The sequence below is a fragment of the Callorhinus ursinus genome, unplaced genomic scaffold (genome assembly GCF_003265705.2).
Source record: "Callorhinus ursinus isolate GAN/ISIS: 27379988/994484 unplaced genomic scaffold, GSC_fseal_2.0 scaffold16, whole genome shotgun sequence".
Classification (NCBI taxonomy): Eukaryota; Metazoa; Chordata; class Mammalia; order Carnivora; family Otariidae; genus Callorhinus; species Callorhinus ursinus.
The window spans coordinates 9,545,125-9,566,267 of record NW_027397078.1 but is presented as its reverse complement, the minus strand read 5'-3'; the positions used below and the strand labels follow the sequence as shown (position 1 = coordinate 9,566,267).

Genomic DNA, 21,143 nt, shown 5'->3' with positions numbered 1-21,143 from the left:
GGGGCCTGGAGAAACAGCCAGGGACTGTGGCGTGCTCAGGTAAAATTCCAGAAGGGAGCTGATTATGCATGGCAAGGGGAGACAGGAGGACATTTGTCACGGGGAGAAGGGAGTCAGGACAGGTTACCCCGCCTTTCCTCTGGATGGGGGCTACTCTTCTGCAACATCAGCCTGCCCTGGGCAAAATTAAAAGGTAGGCAGAGGGGGCACCCCACCTCCTCTGCTCTCTGTAACTCTGGCCCCTTCATGAAGAAAGGGCTTTCATCGGCATACTGGCAGTAAGTGCCTTAAAACAGTGATGGCCCTGGTGGCCATTTCTTTGGGGCTGGACCGGAGTCTGCAGATCTTGGTTAGGTTCACAAGGGCATTTGTGGTCAGGGGGTCAGCTGCAGGCTGGATAGTCCGGAGTGGTCCTGCTGACATGCCCAGAGGTTGGCTGGCCGTTGGCAACGGCAGTGACAGGGCCATGTGTCTCTCAGCTCCCAGCAGACTCTCCCAAGCCAGTGACACGGTGGAGTCCGGGCGTAGCGAGAGGACAAGCCTCAGTGTGCAAACGTTATTCGAGTTCCTGCTTGCGGCACATTTGCTAAGCCCCCCATCTGCCGGAGTGAGATGCAAGGACAGCTCAGATTCAAGGGGTGGAGGAACGTTTCACCTCCTGACACATGAATTCACCGTGTAAGGATGTAGACTCAAGGAGGGGAGGAATCTGTGCCCACTTTTGCAAATTATTATTTCTTTTCAAGTGCTTATCGTAACCCACCTTCTATAAAGCTAGGGACATGAAACACCTCTCTAACTAGCCCAGAGCTCCCTGAGGGCAGGATATCTTTGCATTTTGGGGTACCCAGTAAGGTAGTAGGTGCTCAAAAAATGCTTTCTGGATGAATTGTGTAAGCATAGTTATATAATTTTATAAGAAGGAATACTTCTAGAAATACCTTCATACTAAAGAGTTAAATAATCAAAATGGCATGCCTCACAAGAGTATTTGCATTTTTAAGCTAATGGCAGGCAAAGGGCACGGCTTAGCATAAATAGAAGTTCTGGGTAGAATTTTAGGACTCCTTGACGGGTGGCCGTTTCAGAAAAAAGGCTCTCTCCCATATTCCTCAAATGGCACCATTAGACAACTTTCAACTCCACCTACAAGTATGGCTGCCTGTCTGAGGCTCCTGGGGTGAGGGAGTGGCTGATGGGCATTGCCCCATTTCCCAGGTCTTTATGAGTCACCCACGGAGTTCTGGACTGCCCCATCCCACTGGCTCCAAGCATGCTTAGGAAAAGATAGAAAGAGCTAGCAGGAGTTAAGCACTGGAATCGGGTGAGACCAAGTGAGACCAAAGTCAAACTGGACCCAATAAGCCCGTAATCAGTCAACCAACTGGACACGTCCCAAAATTATTATGTATCCATAACTGCCTCAGACACTAGGGATAGATCAGTGAGCAAGACAAACAAAGTCTGTTCTTGTGGTGCTCCCATTTTAATGTCTGAGCCAAAGACACTGAAGCCAGAGAAAGCAGGAGCCAAGAGCTACCCCAGAGGAGAAGTTGGAAAGCATTCAAATCCTGAGCACTGAGGTGGGTGGCGTGAAGTCTCTTCCATTTCAGCTACCCACAGCCCCCAGCGCTCTCTCCACACATGGCGGCTCACGGCAACATGCAAGGCAGAATAGCACAGGCGTCAGGTTCCTGGGAAGGGAACCCAAGATACGCGAGGCATATGTGCATGCCATGCCCAGGACTTCCAAAGCATACGTCCTAGTCACTGTTCTGAGCATTTCACGCGTATGAACTCATTTAATCTTCACAACAACACCATGACTGTATCAGCCAGTCTTGGCTGCGTAACAGACAATCACAAAACTGTAGTAACATACAACAATTAACACTCTTTGTGCATCTGCAGGATTCAGCTGATGCAGGCTGAGCTGAGCAACTTTGCTGATCTTGACTGCACTTGCCTGTGTGCCACGTGGGGGGGAGTGGAGGACAGCAGGGGTGAGCTGATTTAGGCTGACCTCCTCTGGGGCGACTCAGCTCTGTTCCACCTGTCTCGTTGTCCAGTAAGCATGTCGTTATGGCAGTGGCAGAGGCACAAGAAAGCAAGCCTCCAGCACAGTCTTCCAGCATCAGCTGCATCACATCTGCTAACATCCCGCTGGCCAAAGCATGTCACATAGCTGAGCCCAGAATCAAGGAGGTGAGGGTGGTGCTGGGGGCAGGGGCGGGAGAAGCATGAGCAGACCAATCTGCTACAGCAGGAGGGCAGTGAAAAGTTACAAGACAAAGGGCATAAATTTGGGGAAGACAGAAGAATCGGGACCAATAAGGTAATCTACCACAAAGAAGCAGGTACTACCATTAAGGCCATTTTACAAATAAGAAAGCGGAGCACAGAAAATTTAAGATACTTGCCCAAGGCAGCCCAGCTAGTAATCGGTGTATCCAGAACTTGACCTCAGAACATCTGCTCTTACCAGCTCCCCTTCACCATTTCACTTCTTAGCTCTAGCTTAATCCAAAGATAAATCTAAGAGTATGGGATATATGGACTGTGTCTCCTTCAGGAAATCCTCCATAAATACTTTTTTCTTCCAGCCTTTGGCAGGCATTAAGCCACAGTGCATTCAAGGTTAGACTCCTAGTCAAATACCCAGAGTTTGGGAATTAAGTGTTATTTGGATGTGGAGCCACATGCTTTGACAATTAGCCACACTGGGTTTTGACATGTGGGGAAGCTGAAGAGTCTGGTGAGGACATAGCCTGATAGGAAGGTTTCTCTTCCTGCTGTGGGGGTCGGGGATTGCTGAGGAGGGGTTCGAAAGCAGCACCCCAGGCCAAGCGGAGGTTTCACGCAGAAAATTGCTTTGGTCCTTTTAGTGCAGAGCAGAAAAAGCAATCCAGAGTTCCTTCCATGGAGTACTGCCTCTTAAATTTTGGGGGGTCACAGACCCTTGGAGAACTGATGAAAATGAAGGACCCTCCCGCCCATCCTATCTGCAATAGGGTCGGGCTGTAACAGTTTTAAGCTGGACAATTTCCAAAGCAGATGTCCTTTTAAGGCCTACAAATTTCAGTAAGGAGCTCATAGGCTCTTCAACTTTGAACCACGCAAATTCCGGGCATCCCTTTCCAGAACAACTTGAGGCAAAATATACCCCCGGCTGGATTCCAAGTCAAGAGGGGGTCTTCTTTAAAGAAGAAGCCTCTGCCCCTCTATTCCAGCCTCATCCTAGCTACTCCAAGGATGTGCCCGGAAGCCCACGCTTCTACCACTGCTCTCCCACAGCCAGCTAGAGGGGACCGGCCGCGGGAATGTCAGTTGCCCCAGGAAGCCACAGATTCCGAATGATTCACTTCTGGCCTGAGTCCAGTTGGGAAAGTCTTAGGACTTTTCTGCAGCGAGGAGAAGGAAGGTATAGTCGTTAAGGTTGTAGATTCTAGAGCCAGGAGCAGAAAAATGATCAAATCAATCTCTTCTCCCTCCCGTTTTCTCTATCCTTCCCGCCTCTCAGCCTGCTAGCAGAAAAGAAGAAAACCCCTCTCCGTTCTCCAGGGGCATTCATTTTTCAAAGCTTAGAAAGGGCTTCTGGTTGGCCCTGGTTGGGTCGTATGATCCCCTTGGTTCAATTGCTTTGGGCCCGATGATGGGCCAGGCCAGGGTCACATGACTACTCTGTGGCCCAAGCGCCGGTGGGGCCTTGGGACCGACCGTCTGCCCCCAAAATGGCCGGGGATGGTGGAGGAGGGGTTGTGTAGCTTAGAGAGTGGAGCAGGGCAGGCGGAACCAGCAGGCATCCCTGCAATTACTGGGCGCTGTGGCCAGACAGAGCACCCTATAAAGCTCATTGCTATGCTAGCTGCTAGGATGGGATGTCGTGGGAACATTGCTTATCGTACTGGAGTGTTTCTCAAACTTCCGAATCACCTGGAGGGCTTATTTAAACATGGATTGCTGGGCCCCTCCCCCAGAGTACAAATGCCGGAATGTGCACTTCGAACAAGTTCGCCTAGCAAGGTGCTGATGCTGGCCCAGACTTTGAGGGGTACTGTCAAATTGCCTAGTGCTCCCTCTAAAAAGACCCCAGAGAAATCTCTGTCTGGTCTCCGTATTAATCTACCATGTGTGTTGCTTCTGACCAGTTGGTTTCTTTTGATTTGTGTGGACACTGAATCTTATCTATGACGTCTCCCGCTTTGGGCTGGCCTCTGGAAAGCGCAGGGCTAAGCATGTGGCCCCGTTCTATCATATGTCTGCAGAGCCACAGAGCCTCAAGTTCATCCACTAACCTTAACCTTAGCTTCATTTTTTACTCTCATTTCTGTTTTCCCTTCGGTCTAAAAAATGATTTGGTTGAAAGTGACAAACCAACTTGACCTATGTTAAGCAAAAAAAAAAAAGGAAGATTGATGACAAGAATACTGGAGTGTCCCATGAAAGAGGAATATGGTCAGGCCCAGGAACAGCTGGAGGGAGGGACCACTCTCGATCCCCCAGCTTGTCACCTTGGCTTTCCACTTCCTCTTCATTGCCCTCTCTTGCTACTGCCTGGCTTTCTTCCCAGGGTGGGAACACGGTTACCAGTGGCTCCTGAGCTTTACTTCTTCTTCTCCCATCGGCTGACCTGATGCTTGCTCCTCTTCCAGATTAAAAACAGCTCTGCTTGACCCAATCAGGCAGGTGCCTAACCTTGGGCCAATAGGCTGTGGCAGGGATAGGGTCATCTTGTACAGAATGGCTGCCCTGCAGTAGGATTGGCTTGAGTTTGGGGAACTGTACCTCTCATATGAAGAATTGGCTGGTGTGATTATGGAGACTGCCTAGTCAAATCTGTAAGGTGGGGCCACAGGCTGGAGACCTGGGGAGAGACAATGTTCCAATTTGAAGGCCATCCGGCAGAAAAAGCCAGTGTTGCAGATGAAGTTCAAGGCCACCTGCTATAAAATCCTCTCTTGCTCGAGGAAGCTAATCTTCTTCTATTCAGACCTTCAACTATTTTGGTATGGCCCGCCCACATTAGGAAGGATTAGCCAAAGTTTACTGATTTAAATGTCAATCTCATCCAGAAACACCCCCACAGAGACACCCAGAATCATGTTGTTGTTGTTGTTGTTTTAAGATTTTTATTTATTTATTTGACAGAGAGAGAGAGAGAGAGAGAGACAGCGAGAGAGGGAACACAAGCAGGGGGAGTGGGAGAGGGAGAAGCAGGCTTCCTGCTGAGCAAGGAGCCCGATGCGGGGCTCGATCCCAGGACCCTGGGATCCTGACCTGAGCCGAAGGCAGACGCTTAATGACTGAGCCAGCCAGGTGCCCCCCAGAATCATGCTTGACCACACATTTGGGTATCCCGTGGTCATTCAAGTTGACACCTACAATTAACCATCAGAGATATCTTTTTTTAAATGGTGTAAATTACATTTTCTTTCATTTTTGAATCCTCAGCACCTAGCCCAGTGCCCGTCATCTAATAAGAGCTTAGTCAATGTCGAATGAATAAATGAGCAATTATATTTTTAATGGCGGGTGGGTGGAGTGGGAGTGGTAAGCTTTGTCAATTAAAGAAAACCTGAGATTAGACCCGCTACAGTGGAATGTGAGGAATTATACCCTAATTCACTCAACTGATAGATTCTGACTTTAATTTATTGGGTCTCCTTAAGGCCCTCCGTAAAGAGGTTTGGTGGTTTTAAGTTTCATCCTTCCTCAAATGACCAGGGTGGTGATGGAGACACATATTGTTTGTGACAGAGGCAAGAATTTAGCACTCTGTTCTGCCCTCGGCCCCCGAACTTTTGGCTCACCGCAATTCTGCCCAGGTGGTGTGAGGAGATGGAACCAGTGTCCCACATCTGAACTCAAGAGGTGGGCAGCACCTTTTCACAGCTGAAGTGGCCACATGGCAGGTGGCCCAATCTGCAGCATGTTCCAGCAAAGTCCTCAAGCCGAAGGTGGCCACTTCCCATTCCCCGGGCTGCCCCCCTGCGTCTGGCCAGTGTGGGAGGGCTAGGAGCATCTATTTCTACAAATGAGTTGCCGAGTTGTGTTTTTTATTTTCTCCAGTTGAGAGCCTCTTGTACCAAAAGCTGCCATCAGCTAGTTACATTGGAAGGTGGTTCCAACGCCACACTGGAGTAGAAAGAAATTGCTGGGATCCTTTGATCCAATCTTAAACCAAAATTTTCAAAATGTGTAGAGAGTCTATGCTGGAGGTTGAAGACGGGGGCCAGGAAGTCGGCAGGCTTCTGGTTCACTCACTGGGCCTCAGTTGCCCCATCTACAAAAGGCGCATGATAATAATGCATAATGTCACTGTGATCATTCAATAATATATGTTATTAAGTCATTTTTGGACATGGTTTATTGAGTACCCATTATACGTTTGCTACACAGACAGGGCCCCTCCCCTTATGGACATTTAAGGAAAATGAGCTGGGCAGCACTGAGCTATGCCTGAAGTAGTAGGTCAGGGCAGTGGCTGCCATCAGGGCAAGGGTCCCCATGAGATCTGAGACACATGGGTACGGGCAGGGGCTTACCTTTGGGGGGGGTTACAGAAGCGAAAACACCACCCAACATGCACAGCGGGTATAACCACATGAAAATCAATTAGAAAAAAGAAATTCTACTCTGAAATATTTTAGGAAAAACAATTTAAGTTCTAGAAGAACATAAAGAACATGTATCACAGGTGTGCTGGCAAACACACCAACAATAGAGCCAGACGCACAGTCAATGCTCAGTAAATGTACAGGTCTAAGTATCAGTTTGGGGGTAAGCAGAGTGATGAGAAGGCAGAAGACTAAAAACTTGCCTTCTGAGTCTTGGATTCCGATCCCCCATTTGCAGTTTACTGGCTCTATCTCGTACCTTCATCGGCACATCCAATAACGATTTCTTGAGCACCTGCTATGTGCCAGGCATCCTTCTAGTTCCAGGGATACAGCTGTGGAAAAAAATAGACCAAAAAAATAGCTGATCCTGGAGTTACATTCTAGTGGGTAATAGACAGATGCTAAACCAATAAAAGATATAATGTCAGATATTGGTAAGTGTCATGAAAAAAAGAATTTTAAACAGGGAAAAGCCCCGGGGGCTGGGGGAGGGGGTTGCTGTTAGAAAAATGACTTCACCTTTCTGAGCTTCGACTTTCTCATCTGTGAAATGGGTAATAATCTCTCTCTCGTTGGATTCCCTTGATAATTACTCTAGATAGTATAGATTAAGTGACTAGGCCCTAGAGGACCTCAGTGGATGTGCCCTCCCCAGTCCCTGCCAATACCAACAAAACCAGCTGACCAGTGTTCAGGAGAAGCATCTTCTTTGTAGCACCTCAGAATGCCCCTGGTCCTTTTGGTCTGTATCTATCCCAAGAGCATCATCTTTCCCGTCAGAAGATTCCAGGCATTTGTTGTAATCTAGGTGGAGGCACTCTGTAGTGTGGGAAATGCAGACTTAGGAACCGGGCAGACATGAATTCCAATCCTGACTCCAGGTCTACCAGTTGTCAGAACTGGAGCCTTCACTTCATTGTTGTTAAATTGGAAATTACAAGGGCGCCTGGGTGGCTCAGTCGGGGAAGCGTCTGGCTCTTGGTTTCTACTCAGTTCATGATCTCAGGGTCATGGGATCAAGTCCCGAGTTGGGCTCTGCGCTCAGCGGGGAGTCTGCTAGTGATTCTCTCCCTTTCCCTCTGCTCCTCCCCCTGCTCACTCGTTCTCTCTCTCTCTCTCTCTCTCTCTCTCTCTCTCTCAAATAAATAAATAAAATCTTTAACCAGTACCTACCTACGATGGTGGGCTGGGGAAAGGGTTGAAGGACACTAGCACTGAGAACATTCCCTGTAGCTAGTGGGAGCTGTGCCTATCAGAGTCCCTTCTCCTCTCCTTGGGGCAGCAGAGGAATGGATTGTCATCTCCAGAAGGCCCGCTGGTGACAGCATCAGCCCTGGCAGCAGCCGGTGGCATCTGTTTATGCCCTACTTGCTCTCTGTCAGGTGCTGCCAGGAGAGGCAGATAAACAGACTTTGATGTAGAGGTGCCGGCAGGTGACAGGAACCACGCAGGGATGCCGAGGTACCCAGAAACTAGGAGCGGCTGGAAGCCTTTACCACTCTTAGGGACAAGGAGAGGGAACGGCGTGATAGGAGAGCCCAGGGGGAGGTGGACCTCGAGCAGGAGCTGCAGTGCTGGGGGTGGGAGAGGGGGGAGGATGGACACAGGCTTCCTCGTAGCAGGGAGGGGGCGAAGGAGAAACACCCTGACCTCTCCCTCCTCTCACCTGCAATCTGTTGCTCGCCACTGGCCAAGCCCAAATGAACATCAGCTGGCAAGAAGCCTGGTGACGTCAGTCCACAGAGCTGGGGCTCTGGGACACAGAACGTCGTGGAAAGTAGTGAAGGATGGGTCTTGGAGGACAAAGAGCACACACCTCTACCGTGATGTTGGCTCTTGAGACCCTGCTAAGCATCAGCTGTTTCTGGACAACTGTGGTTCTCCTGCGGGAGCAGACCTGCAAATCCACCCCCAAAGTGGCCAAGGTGGGGCCTGAGAATTGGCATTTCTAACCCGTTCCCACATGATGTTGATGCTGCCCATCTGAGGACCACACTTGGAGATCCGCTGCTTTATAACACGGCATCTCTGAAAAGCAGCTGCCCCTTCGCCTGTACTTAGCATTGAACCGGCTCTTCCTGGACCCCGGGACAGCTCCACGGCCCGCAGGACCACGGACAGCCATCTGCAGCTGCCCTCAGCTGACAGCCCCAGGGCCCGGACCCCGCGGCCGGGCTGCCCTCACCTGGCCCTCACGCGCCCTGCCCTTGCTCCCTCCAGACCTCGTCTTCTGCCTGATCCTTGTTAAAGCTCCCTGCCCTGCCTGCCCGGCAGGCCAGTTCACTCACACACACACACACACACACACACACACACACACACACACACTCACACACTGATTAGCTGCACCTGGATGCCTGGCCCGTTTCCTAGGGGAAGATGAGTCAACCACTCCTCGGGGCCATGCGACATCCTGTGCACGGGCCAGGAGGTCACAACTCCTGGTCACGCGACATTGCCTCTCTGCAGGCAGCCCTGCCAGTCCGCGGCTTCCCCTGACATCTTTGTTTTAGGGGAAATGAACACAGAAGGCAGCTGGGTCCCCGCCAAACTGGGTCAACCATGCCCCCTTCCTGGGTCCCCCGGTGGGCTAGGACCCATCGGAGAGCTGCTCCCCCACTTCTTGTTCTCACCCGGCTCCTTGTCTGACCCATGCCGTGCCTCAGTTTCCTGCTTGGAGACTGTCACTCTGCCAGAAGCTCCTGTCTTCCATTGTCACTAAGCAGCGGCTAGAGTCACATATGAGGCGCCCCACAGAGCGTCAGCAGCGGGGAAAGGCCTCCGGGGAGAGCATGCTGTTGCGGGGGGTGGGGGGGGCTTCTCCTGGTGGTTCCCACCCCTATTCCCTGCAGTTACAGTTTGGCTCTTGGGCTCACCATCCTGTGCCCCCTCCCCAGCCCCAGCCACAGAGCCACAAGAGACCAAGTCCCGGCCAATCAGCACAGCCTTTCCCCTGGACACGGGGCTCAGTCCTGGGCTGGGTCTGAACTCCAGACAGGGGCAATCAGACTGATTTCCTGGCACCGGTGTGCAGATCCCGGAGCAGGAGCTTAGGAGAGCCAAAGATGCGCAACTCTCGGGTGACTTGAAATTGCCCACCCGTGGGAATACAGGTGCCATGGAGAAATCAGCAAATGCTACAAATCAGAGCTTTTTTATTCGAAGAGCCAATCGTTGAAACATTTACAAGCACATAACTGCAGGGGAACGAGCTCTGTTTCCATGAGGTGGCTAAACTGGGAGGCTGTGAAGGCAGGAACTTCCTGTTCTACCCAGAGAGAGCTATGAGCAGCAACAGAGAATGACCGCAGTGCAGGGAGAAGCAGAGGCAAGAATAATGGGAGAGAATGAAAGAGAGAGAGAGAGCTGACATTACGGTGTGTGCCCCTGGATCCAGCCATGCCTAAACCCCAAACTACCCCAGGTATATAAAACTAAAATTGCCTGTTTTGCATCAGCTCCTTTTAATTGGGTTTTTCCCTCAAGCAACCTGAAGAGCCCTGCCTGAAACGGGGCTTGGGAGAAAGCATTTTCCACTTGGGAATTCCTAAGGTGGTCACCAACAAAAGGGCAAACTTGCTCCATCCAAAAAGGGATCAGTCTTCTCATGGTTCCCGGGGTGGAAGGAGATGGAGCCTGATCAGCCCCTGCCAAGCAGGATGCATGGCATCTAGGGTGTGTGTCCCCAGGGTTAAGAAGACTCACAACTCCAGCCGGTTGGGGGGACACCCCGAGGGTTAGGCGACCGGCTCAGAGAATTCCCCACCTCCACTGTCACTATCATGAAGCTGAGGTTGGACCCCTCTGGCTTCCATTATTGTGAATTTTAGGATGCAAGTGTTTACAATTGGCCCTGTGGGGGAGCAGATTCTGCCACCCCAAAATACGCCTCTTTGGCATCAGGATTATTTTAGGCTGATGATCTTTAAGAAACAGTAGACACAGGAGAAGCTCTGAAACCAAGTAGAAGCTACCCTTTTGTAGAGACATTTCCATGTACAAGGGAACTCTCCATTTGTAAGGGTGTCTCCCTCTCTGTACCAGGAAGAGGACGATGACAAGGAAATCTCTAGAAACTCTTATCCATGATGAAGGCAATGACCTAAATCTGCCTAACACCCTTACCCTGTTTACTGTGCTTTGACGGGAAACCTTCCAGAACTGGCCTCCCCTCCCCCAACATCTTCTCTGGTCTTTAGCTGGAGATGGTATTTAAGGCGTGGCTAAGGCCAGTTTGGAGTTAGTCAGTTTTCCCGGGTGTCTCCCATGTACATGGAAGGCATGCATATTATCAAACGTCTGTTTGTTTTCCTCCTGTAGTCTTTTATTACGGGGGGCGGGGGCTGGATCTCAGCCAAGAACCTAGAATGATTAGAGGGAAAATAATGTTTCCTCCCCTATAGCTCCCTTCCGGCGGGGAGGTCTCCAAACGCACCCATCCCGCCAGCGCTGCCGGCCCAGGCCAGCTGCGCACACCCAGGCCTCTGAGGAGGAGCGGGGCCAGCGAGTCACGGGAGACCCCGATATAGGGCTTAAAGCCCTGCCTCTGTAGCTGAGAGAGGGCATGAAAGCACCTGTGTCCTGGGGGCACTATGGCGGCTCCCAGCTACTGGCAGCCTCCGCCCCCCACTGGAGAGGCCACCTGTTAAGCCCCTCCCCCTGGGACTAAGCCCCTCCCTCCCGCGTAATCCCCGCCCCAAAGGCGCAGGTGTTGTTAGATTCTTGAGAACCCCTGACCCTTTCCGAAGTGTCTACTTGTGTTGTTCTGGGTCACTCCCCCAATCTTTTTCCTGATCATGAATATCCCCCTCTTTTGCCACATGGTAGTTACCGCCCCTCCCCTCCCATCTTTTCTCCCATTTCTGATTGGCCTGGAAACCCTGACGCCAGAAGTTTCTGCGGGAAAAAGTGCTCCTTCTAGGGGGGAGAAGGAAGAGGTGAGACTGTGGCTCATCCTGAACCCCAGGCTGGGCAGGAGAAGGAGGGTGCCCCACCATGGGGAGAGGGCAGTGGGCTGCCCCAGGAGGCTGGGAGAGAGAGAGGCAACACATGGATGGCCCCCTGGTAGACAGAAAGGGGCCCTGAGTCCAGAGGGTGGCCTGCCCAGAGGGGCCCAGGGGTTCGACCCCTCGTCAGAGCCTGCCTAGCCTCTGCGTGCCCAGACCCAGCCTGGGCACACGTACATCCACACACACCCCACACTTGCACACTCCACAGAAACACATACCACAGACACAGCATGCACAAACACATACCAGGCATACGACACAGACAGACACACACACACACACACACACACACACACACTCACTCACCCCACGAGCACACACATGCACCTGCACACACACGTATAAAGGCACACACTCGCAATCACATGTGACATGCCCCAGCCCGCCTGTATGCGCACGCTCCCGCACCTGCCTATCGCTTCTGTAATATCCCAGCTCCTAAAGCAAACGCTGGGATGCTTCCTGGACCAAACCCCTTCCCTGCTCACGGACTCAATGCCATCTTCTGTCTCCCCACAGCCACCCCAGCCCTCCCCCCCACCCAGGAGTTGGACCACTTTTCCCACTTCTCCCCCCACCCCAGGCTTGTTTTCCTTTCCTGCGCAGTTTTAAGTTTCCATCTGTCATCCTAGGTCATTAATCCCAAAACAGAAGGCCAAAGAAGCCTACCCCACATAGCCAAGCCATTAACTAATTGCAAAGGGTACACGTATCCCATCGTCATAATCCCATGGTGGCAGCCCGCCTCCCGGGCCTGGCTTCCTCGGTTGTGCTGATAAAAAGGACGAGGCGCCTGCTACTGGCCTGGATGGCGCTGCTGTGACGGGTGGCCCGCGGCCCGCAGAGGTGTGGGGCAGCCGCGGAGACTCGGGCGTCAGGCTGAAGAAGGGCGGTTGGCAGGTGGGCAGGAGCCGGAGCGAGAGGCTAGCTGCCAGGACAACTGCCTCCAGCTGAGAAGGAGCCAAGACTCCCTGTGGCCCCGGGGTGGCAGGGCCTCTGAGGACAGGCCCAGGTGAGAAAGCCTGCACGAACCCCAGCCCCCTCCTTCGAACACAATGTCCTCTCACTAAGTTAGCAAGTTCAAGGAGACCGGCTCTCGATTGGCCGGCCGCCCACGGTCCGCAGGCACAAACCTTGTTTCTCACGATGGTCCCTGAGGCCAGGCGCTGTCCCCGAGCTTCCCCTCACCTCCACGGGGGGCCCCGTGCGGGGACTGGCCGACGGCCGATTTCCCCGCAGGGGTGGTCGGCGAGTCTGCGTGCGTGCGTGCGTGCGTGCTCAACCGGCTTCTCCACTTCCAGGATCAGAATAAATTGCCTGATTGACAAACCTCCTCTGTAGTTGGTGCGCCCGGTGCCCATGGGTCGGCCGTGGCTTCGGTTGCAGTCAGCTGACCTAATCCATTTATCTTATTTATACCGTGTTCCATTTTCCATAGGCAGAGCGGGGGGCCTCCTGGATGTGGTATGCAAATTAGACACAATGATTTGCAAATGAGCAGAGGCCTGACACTTTTAAAAATTATCATTAAGAACACTGCCACCCGGCCACCGGGTAGGAGGAGGGAGGCTGGAACTGAAAGCATGTGATTCGCGGCCTCCTTCCCTCCTCCCCGCCTTCCTGAAGCCTCGCTGACCCCGCCCCCCGCCCCGTCCCCTTACCCGTCCACTCCATTGCTGGGGGGTGATGGGCACAGGCATCACGGGGGCGGAAAAATGCTGGCAGGAGAGTCACAGAGAGCTTAACAAGGCCAGAGGGGGGATTCCGGCGGACTCCTACTGCCCACACACCCCAAAGTCCCACAGCCCACTCCTCAGTGAACAGAAGACAGAGGTTCTCCACCCCAGTTTTTATTTAAGGGGAAGGGGGTGAAGAAGTGAGGTTCATGAATGGTGACTCCTGAGGGGCTTTCTTTAGGGCAAGCAGGGACCTGTGGGCCACCCAAGAAGATAATCGTGGCTCAAATTGTCCCCGAACAAGCCTGGTAGGACCAGCTCTGAGCTCAAATGAGAACAGTGGGTACTACATTACAACCCATGACCGTGCAACGTTCTAGAATCTTCTTTCTCCTTCATTCTCCTTTCAAAACCCCCTTCAGGCAGATGTGTCTGTTCAAAATGACAGCAAACTGGACCTTGCTTCGTCTTTCCCGGTGGCCCATACCTAAGAAAGTGACAAGTAGCCGAGGCAAAGACAGAGTAACCCCGAATCTGAATCTTCCTCAGGAACTCCAAGAGGTACATTGACTGTGAGGCACCAGGTATGGTCCCCCAAGACATCCTGGAGAGTGAGTCACCTCTGGCGGGCTGACAGAGGCCAGGGCCGGGGAACCCGGGTTTGAGAAATGGGACAGTATGGCCAAGCAAAGCTCCTCCTTGCAGTAACTACGGCCCTTCTGATTTCCCCTACCCCGGCCTCTGGCGGCCTGCTGTGTTGTTTTCTAGTGTTTCTGTGTGAGAAAGGAACCTCATTTTAGTTCAAAGTCCTGCAGATTAATTTGAAGCCAGCGTCTTACTTTTTTTTTAATACACTGGAGAAAAGAACATGTAATCCCAGCTTTTCCAAAGGCGGAGCAAGAGACTTCAATAACAAAGTTGTATTTCACTTGGCAATCAGGGAAAGTTGCCCTTTTTGTCCAAGTGTCCTTGTCTATTGCTCTGTTTCTGAGAATATACAGAGGAGACATCTCCAAGGCAGTAGGACTTTTTCCACCAGGAATTTCCAAGACGGCAATGAAAACATGTTGCCAATAGTTAGACAAATGTGAGCTGATCCCCAACCACGCAAATTGTGATACCTGACATACGGAATGCGTGGCAAGTTGTCGCTGACAAATAAGACAACATGTGCAGAGGTTTTGGTGAAATTAAGTACAAGATCCTGAAGAAGATAATGCCGGAGTTAACCCCAAAGCGCCTGGTTTGCATTAAGAACCTACTCAACCCCCTTGCTAGCTCTCAACACAAACCTAAATCTCCTTTGAATCTTGTCTTAATGCCATTCATTAAGGGCAAGCCATCATTGGCGACCAGGCGATGTTTTTAATTACCGTGTTCCCGTTCCCTTTCTGTATGGTCTTGTTGTTATCATTCCAGCAGATACTTACAAATATGACTTCTGTGGGGGTTCCCTGTGATCTCTACAAGGACTGGAACTGCTAATGAGAGCCAGGCAGGCCCCTAGCCAAGGGGGCTGCTGATTATTAAGCCAAGAAACATCCAGACTCAGAAACTAATGAGCTGGCAGAGAGACTAACACAGACTAAGAATGTGGAGCGCAGCACTGGGGAGAGAGGCCACCAAGACAACCTTAGGAGCGGGATCAACTTTAATTCTATCCGAGCACTTGCGGTTGCTCCCAGTTGAGGGAGCTGTTTATTGGGAGGTCTTGGAGGTATGGCTGCTGCGCATCGGGGAGAGAACGCGCAAGCCATAGAGGGGTAGATTTGTGCCCTGGAGGCTCTGCTTACTCAGGGAGCTCATCTTTGAGAATCAGCTGCCCCTCTGCCTGGAACGATTCTCCCTGCCCGGGGTTGATGCCTCCCAGCCACCCGCCACGCCTCTCCAAAGCCACTCCGCCACTCCAAGGTCCATGCTGATTCCCTGCCCTCTGCGGGACTGCCCTGGCCCACGGCGGTCTTATTCGCCAAGCATTTATTCCGTTCCTTTTATGCCCCATGCATGGCACCGGTGAGAACCTGGGGAGATGAGTCTCTGCCGGTCACTGCCCTGAAAGGGGAGCAGGGGACAGAGGCATGGACAGGGATGCCATGAGGAAGTGGGGGCCTCCATGGCCCCTCCACTCATGGAGAACGTAATCGTGTTCTGCCGTGTGACCCACTCTGCAGTGCCGTCTGGATCGGAGATTTCACTCCGCAATCGTTTCAGACAGATGCCTTGGGGCAGAGACGGGCCAGATGCTCACCAAAACTGGTTCCTCTTCCTGGGTGCACAGTTAAACTAATTTTGAAGCCACCTTTCATCTTGATGAGAGACTAGCTTTCACTCATCCAATGTGAGCACAGGGGCTGAAATAGTTCAGAATGAGGGTGTCTTCTTTCTCTCTCTCTCTCTCTCTCTCCCTTTCCCTCTCTCTCTCTCTCTCTCTCTCTCTCTCTCTCTCTCTCCTGTCTGCTAGCCGGATAATGCCGGACTGACCTTGAAGGCATGTTTTGCAGACGGCACAGCTACCCGTTAGGAGCTAGGTCAGTTTCCCTAAAAGCAGAGCTCCATAGGACAGTTCCTATGTGTGGGATTTAGTGACAGAAAGCTCCCAGGTGAAATCAGCAGAGGAGTGAGAGGGGCAGGCTAAGGCAAGGGAAGAATCTAAGCAAACGGGTCACTTGAGATCAAGTTTAGCCTCAGATCCCCTAGGGAGCTCTGGAGCTGTGTCCGCTGGAGGCCAAGGAGCCGAGCCAGGGGTCTGTACCCTGGGCTAGTTGGTCATTGGCTGTGGGCTCCTCCGCCCCCGGGGGCTGTCTATCCTTTCGGGGTAGAGTGGCTGCCTGTCAGCTCAGGGCAAACAGCTGGATCATGATGCGAGGGTAAGCGATTAGCAGCCAACATTTACAACAGTTGCGGGACGGGGGCACCAGCCTGATAAAGGGGGACAGAGAAAGGACCTAATACTGTAGCATCCCCTACAGCGGCTCCCTGCATGATTGTGTGGGGCACAGCCCCCCAGCCGCATTCGGCTGTGACCTAAACAAGAAGGTCATCCTTTATTGTTTCAAGCATGAAGCCACTGAGACTTCCGATTTGTTTGTTATAGCAGCTGCTATCTGATTAGTTGCACGCCTAGCCTCCTGAGCCAGAAGCTGGTGACCTTTTTCTGCAGAGGACCGGACAGTAGACATTGTCAGCTTCCTGGGCCACATGGTCTCTGTCCCTACCATCGGCCAGATCTGTCTTGTGGGCCGCGGTTTGCCAACTGCTACCGGAAACTACAGCCCTCAAGAGCTGGAAAGTAAGCTGCAGAGTGCTTTCTTTTCCACCTGAGGCCGAGGACAGAACTTTACCGGTACTATGCAACCCTTGATGCAACCCAGGTGATTGATTTGAAGTTTTAAAAATCAAAGTAAGGTTTGGGTCATGGTTGTCGCTTAGTTTTATTTCACTTTCACAGAAGCACTGACTTTCTGGGTCAGGTGGAGAATGTTCTGGATTCTGTGAGGCGGGTTCCTTATGAGTTCCTACTGGAGACGACTGGCTGCAGCTCCGCATGCCTCTGGACCTCCTGTCTCCCACCCCTGTCACCAGTGGGAGCAGAAGTCGGTGGGAGAGATCGGGAAGGCCCAGTGCACCAGCAGGGGCAGTGCTGACTGTGGACAGCCCAGGCATGCAGAAGCACCAGCGTCTTCGTGTCCTAGAACTCGGGGGTTGGCCCATCTAGCACGTAAGTCCCTCCACTACAATCTCATCTTGGTGCTCCCACATCCAGTTTTAATGGTAAACGGATGAATGTGGCAGCCATAGCCTGAGAAAAGCGTGGTAACCAGAGGCCTGGGCCCGTATATAATGAGAGTGTGACTCCCCCCAGCAGGAAAACTGCCTAGACCAGCAGGGGTGTCAGCTAAGCGTGAGGGGAGTCTCAAGTAAATGATAGGGGTGGGGAATGATGAATATCAGTTGAGGCCACAAGATCAACTGACCCTTCTTCTGTAAGTTTCCCAGGAAATAAGACCATTCAGAAGCCTGGAGAGGGTCTTCCCAAATGGGGCACGCTTACCTAAGAAGCAAATGAATAGGAGCAGTGTAAGGATAGACTTGGTGGACATGGTGGACGTGGGACAGACAGTCCATGTCAGGGCCAACACACTCACCCCTCAGTGGCTGGGAATGTCAGCTGCTGACTGCTCATGGCTGTGTCTTTCACTGGGCACTGCCCTCAGTCAAAAGAAACTGCCCTGCCCCAGTTTATGTTCCTCTCCCAGGAGATGGCCCTCAGACACCCCTGGCTGATACAAACTACAGGGGCCTGGCCCCTCACTTCAACTGGGGACAATTCTGATGGGCCGTCCCAGCTCCAACGTTCCCTATATCTGCTGGAGCTTCAGGTGCAACTGCTTTACAGGTCAGCTTCCCCATCCTGCCTCCCCCACTGCCCCCCCCCCCCGCACAGGTACACCTTTCGAGACACTCCCAATCAACCTTCTGCACACAGAAGCTGACAAGCTGATCTTTGTATTTATATGAAGATGCGCAGGAACCAAAAAAGCCAAGACAATTTTGAAAAGAAGAATGAAAGTGGAAGACTCATACTCCCTGATTTAAAACATACTACAAAGCTATAGTAATCGAGATCGTGTGTTACTAGCATAACCATAAACATACAGACCAATGAAACAGAATTCAGAGTCCAGAAAGAAACCCTTACATTTATGGCTAATTAATTTTTCAACAGTGGTGCCAAGACTGTTCAGTGGGAGGGGATAATCTATCTTCTCAATAAATGATGCTGGGACGACTGGATATACACATGCAAAAACAAATTAATTTGGAGCTTTACCTCTCACCATACACAAAAATTAACTCAAAATGGATCATAGTTCCAAATGCTAGAGCTAAAACTATAAACTTCCAGAGGAAAACATATGATAAAATCTTTGTGCCCTTGGTTTAGACTTAGGATAGGACACCAAAAGCGCAATCCATAAAATAAAAAACTTTTCAATTAAACGACACCAAATTTCAAAACCTGTTGCACTTCAAAAACCACCATTAAGAGAATGAAAAGTCCAGCCACAGACTAGGAGAAAATATGTGCAAATCCTGTATCTGATAAAGGTCTTGCCTCCAGAAAATAGATTTTTTAAAAAACTCTTAAAAGTTAATAATAAGAATATAGACAATCCAATTTTTAAAAAATAGGTAAACAATTTTAAAAAGCCATTTCATCAGAGAGGATATGTAAATGGCTAGTAAGCACATGGAGAGATGTCCAACATCATTAGTCACTAGGGAAGTGCAAATCAAACCCACAACCAAACAATTCCACTCCCACGAGAAATGAAAACATATGCCTACACAAAGACTTATACATGAGTCGTCTGTAACAGCATTATTCGTAACAGCCACACAGGGAAAATAACCCAACTACCCAGCAACAGATAAATAGATAAATACACTGTGGTATATCCATATGATGGAATATTATCCAGCCATAAAACGGAAAAAGACCCTGATACGTGTTACAGCGTGGATGAAGCTTAAAAGAAACCAGACACAAAGACCACATACTGTATAATTCCACTTATATGAAATATCCAGAAAAGGAAAATTCTATAGAGACAGGAAACAGATTAATGATTGTCTGGGGTTGGAGGCAGAAATGGGCAGTACCTGCTAATGGATGCAAGGTGTTTCTTGGGGTGATGGAAATGTTTTAAAGTTGGATTGTGGTGTTGGTTGCACAACTTGGCGAATTTACTAAAAATCTTTGAACTGTATGCTTGAAGCAGGTGAACTTTACAGAATGTAAATCATAGTTCAATAAAGCTTATTTAATAAAAAACCTTCTGCTACGTATCTCCATCTCAAGCTGTGTTTCCATGAAACCCAATCAAAGGCAACACACACTGCATTTGAACAGAAATGCCTATTACTTTTTGTCCCTAGCCAAATTTGGGAAAATTGCAGTTTCAAGATGAAAAGCCCCAAAGTGTGCCCAAGTTCACACACACACAAACATACCCCTTCCTAGCTCTCTACCTTTATACCCCAGCCATCACCACCATCACCTTCACCGACACGGGTTCTAGGACCCAGCACTGACTAGAACTCCTTCTCATAAGGAAAAATGCCTGAATCCCTGCCCACATGAAGCAGAGTTACAGAGGCACATCCTACCATTTCTCATCATTTTTAATTATAAATTCCTCTTTTAAATAGGTGTTTCTGCTCTGTGCTATTTTTCATAATTCTTTTGCCTGAAAAGCCCAGATACCTTGAGGTATAAACACTGGTGGTATAAGTTGCCTGTGTTTGGTGGGGAGCGAGGGTCAGCGGGTTGGCAGGAATGAGCCCGTGAGACAGACCAGGAAACAGAGAAGGCAAAGGGAAAAAAAAACGAGTTGATAAATAAGGACTCCGAGTTCATCCCCACAAGGCTGGCTGCTCATTGCTCAATGTTGCGAGACACTGACTTCTTAGAGGTTTGCAGTAACAGCTCGCTCGAGCTGGAAATTGCTGTGAATGTGCATTCTACCTGAGGCTGAGCTTGTAGAAAGAGTTCTCTGGCATCCTTGCCTCGCTGACAGGTCTGGGACCGCAGGTGCTCCGCTGGGGGTGGCTGAGTCTGAGCCCCAGCAGCCCTGCCCCCAAGCTCCTGACCACTAGACTGATCATCAGTGAATGGTCCTGTCTCGCTCCCTATCTCCCCTAGCTCTTGCTTCTTCAATCAAGGTCCCAGCCCCAGTACCATGCCCTTCCCACTGCCTGGAATGCCATGCCCTCATTCATTCCCCAGACGTTGGCTGAGCATCTACCATGTGCCAATGGAACTACCTCTGGTCTAAGTTCCGGCTGAAACAAGCCATGAATAACATAGTCCCAACCGAAAGGAGCTCGCAGATGTCAAAAGCAGGTGTGCTCTGTGCCGTGACAGGTTCGTAAGGGAGAAACACTGGGGACAGAAAGACGGCTTTGGACCAGTCCACCTAGAAGGAAATGTCTGGGGAGGCTTCCAAAGAAGGGGGGATGCTTACATGGTCTCTAAAAAGAAGGATGGCTGCTTGCAGGCAAGGTGTGAGATTTCCTCCGCAGAAGAGAGTGTCGATTTCAGCAAAACCCCAGAGCAGCGCTGTCCACCAGGACTTTCTGTGACGATGATAATGCTCTGTATCTGCACTGTCCAAGACAGTAGTCGATTCCTAATGAGCACTTGAAATGTGGCTGGTGCAACTGAGAAACAGGATTTTAAGTTTTATTTCATTTTGAGTCATTCTAACGGAAACTTGAATATGCACACGTGGCTCGCGGCTACTGGAGCGGAACAGCACAGCTCCTGAGGCACAAAACAACAGGGCTTATTCCCAGAAGTGCCAGTGGTCATGGGAAGCAGAAGCTTGGGGTGCCGGAAGCGGCTACTGGAAACAGCCAGGAAAAAAGAGAGAGAGAGAGAGAGAGAGACCAGCTCACAGAGGAGCTCGCGAGCATGGCTGAGTCACTCACCCTCACAGCAACACATAGACACCCCCCTCCCCGCAGCGAAGTCAACTCGTCTCATCTCTGCCCCTCGCCCCACTGTTCTCGATTCCAAGAGTTGCAAGCCCAAATGCAGCCAGCTGCCAGGGGAGATGGGGTGAGAAAGGACACAGATGCGCGTCATGGCCGTCTGGGGCACTGTCTCCGGCCGGACAGGACAAGTCCCATCGAAAGGGGGCAGCCACTACTCAGCATCAGCTGCGATACTGTTGTCTCCAAATTGCCTGCTCTTCAAATGATTCCGGAGAAGCCAAGCAGCATGACTTATTTTGTGAAATCCTTCAGTGTCTAAATGTTGGATACATTTGTTT

At 50.9% G+C, this 21,143-nt stretch overlaps 1 long non-coding RNA gene across 1 annotated transcript; it reads right to left on the bottom strand.

The window, feature by feature from the left end:
• Positions 1–5,153: 5,153 nt before the first annotated feature.
• Positions 5,154–20,805, bottom strand: LOC141374312 (uncharacterized). Its single transcript, XR_012381090.1, has 4 exons — positions 20,334–20,805; positions 12,763–13,084; positions 6,821–6,952; positions 5,154–6,283 (listed from the first exon to the last, which is right to left on the bottom strand). It is a non-coding gene; the product is annotated as an uncharacterized lncRNA (long non-coding RNA).
• Between the last annotated feature and the right edge of the window lie 338 nt (positions 20,806–21,143).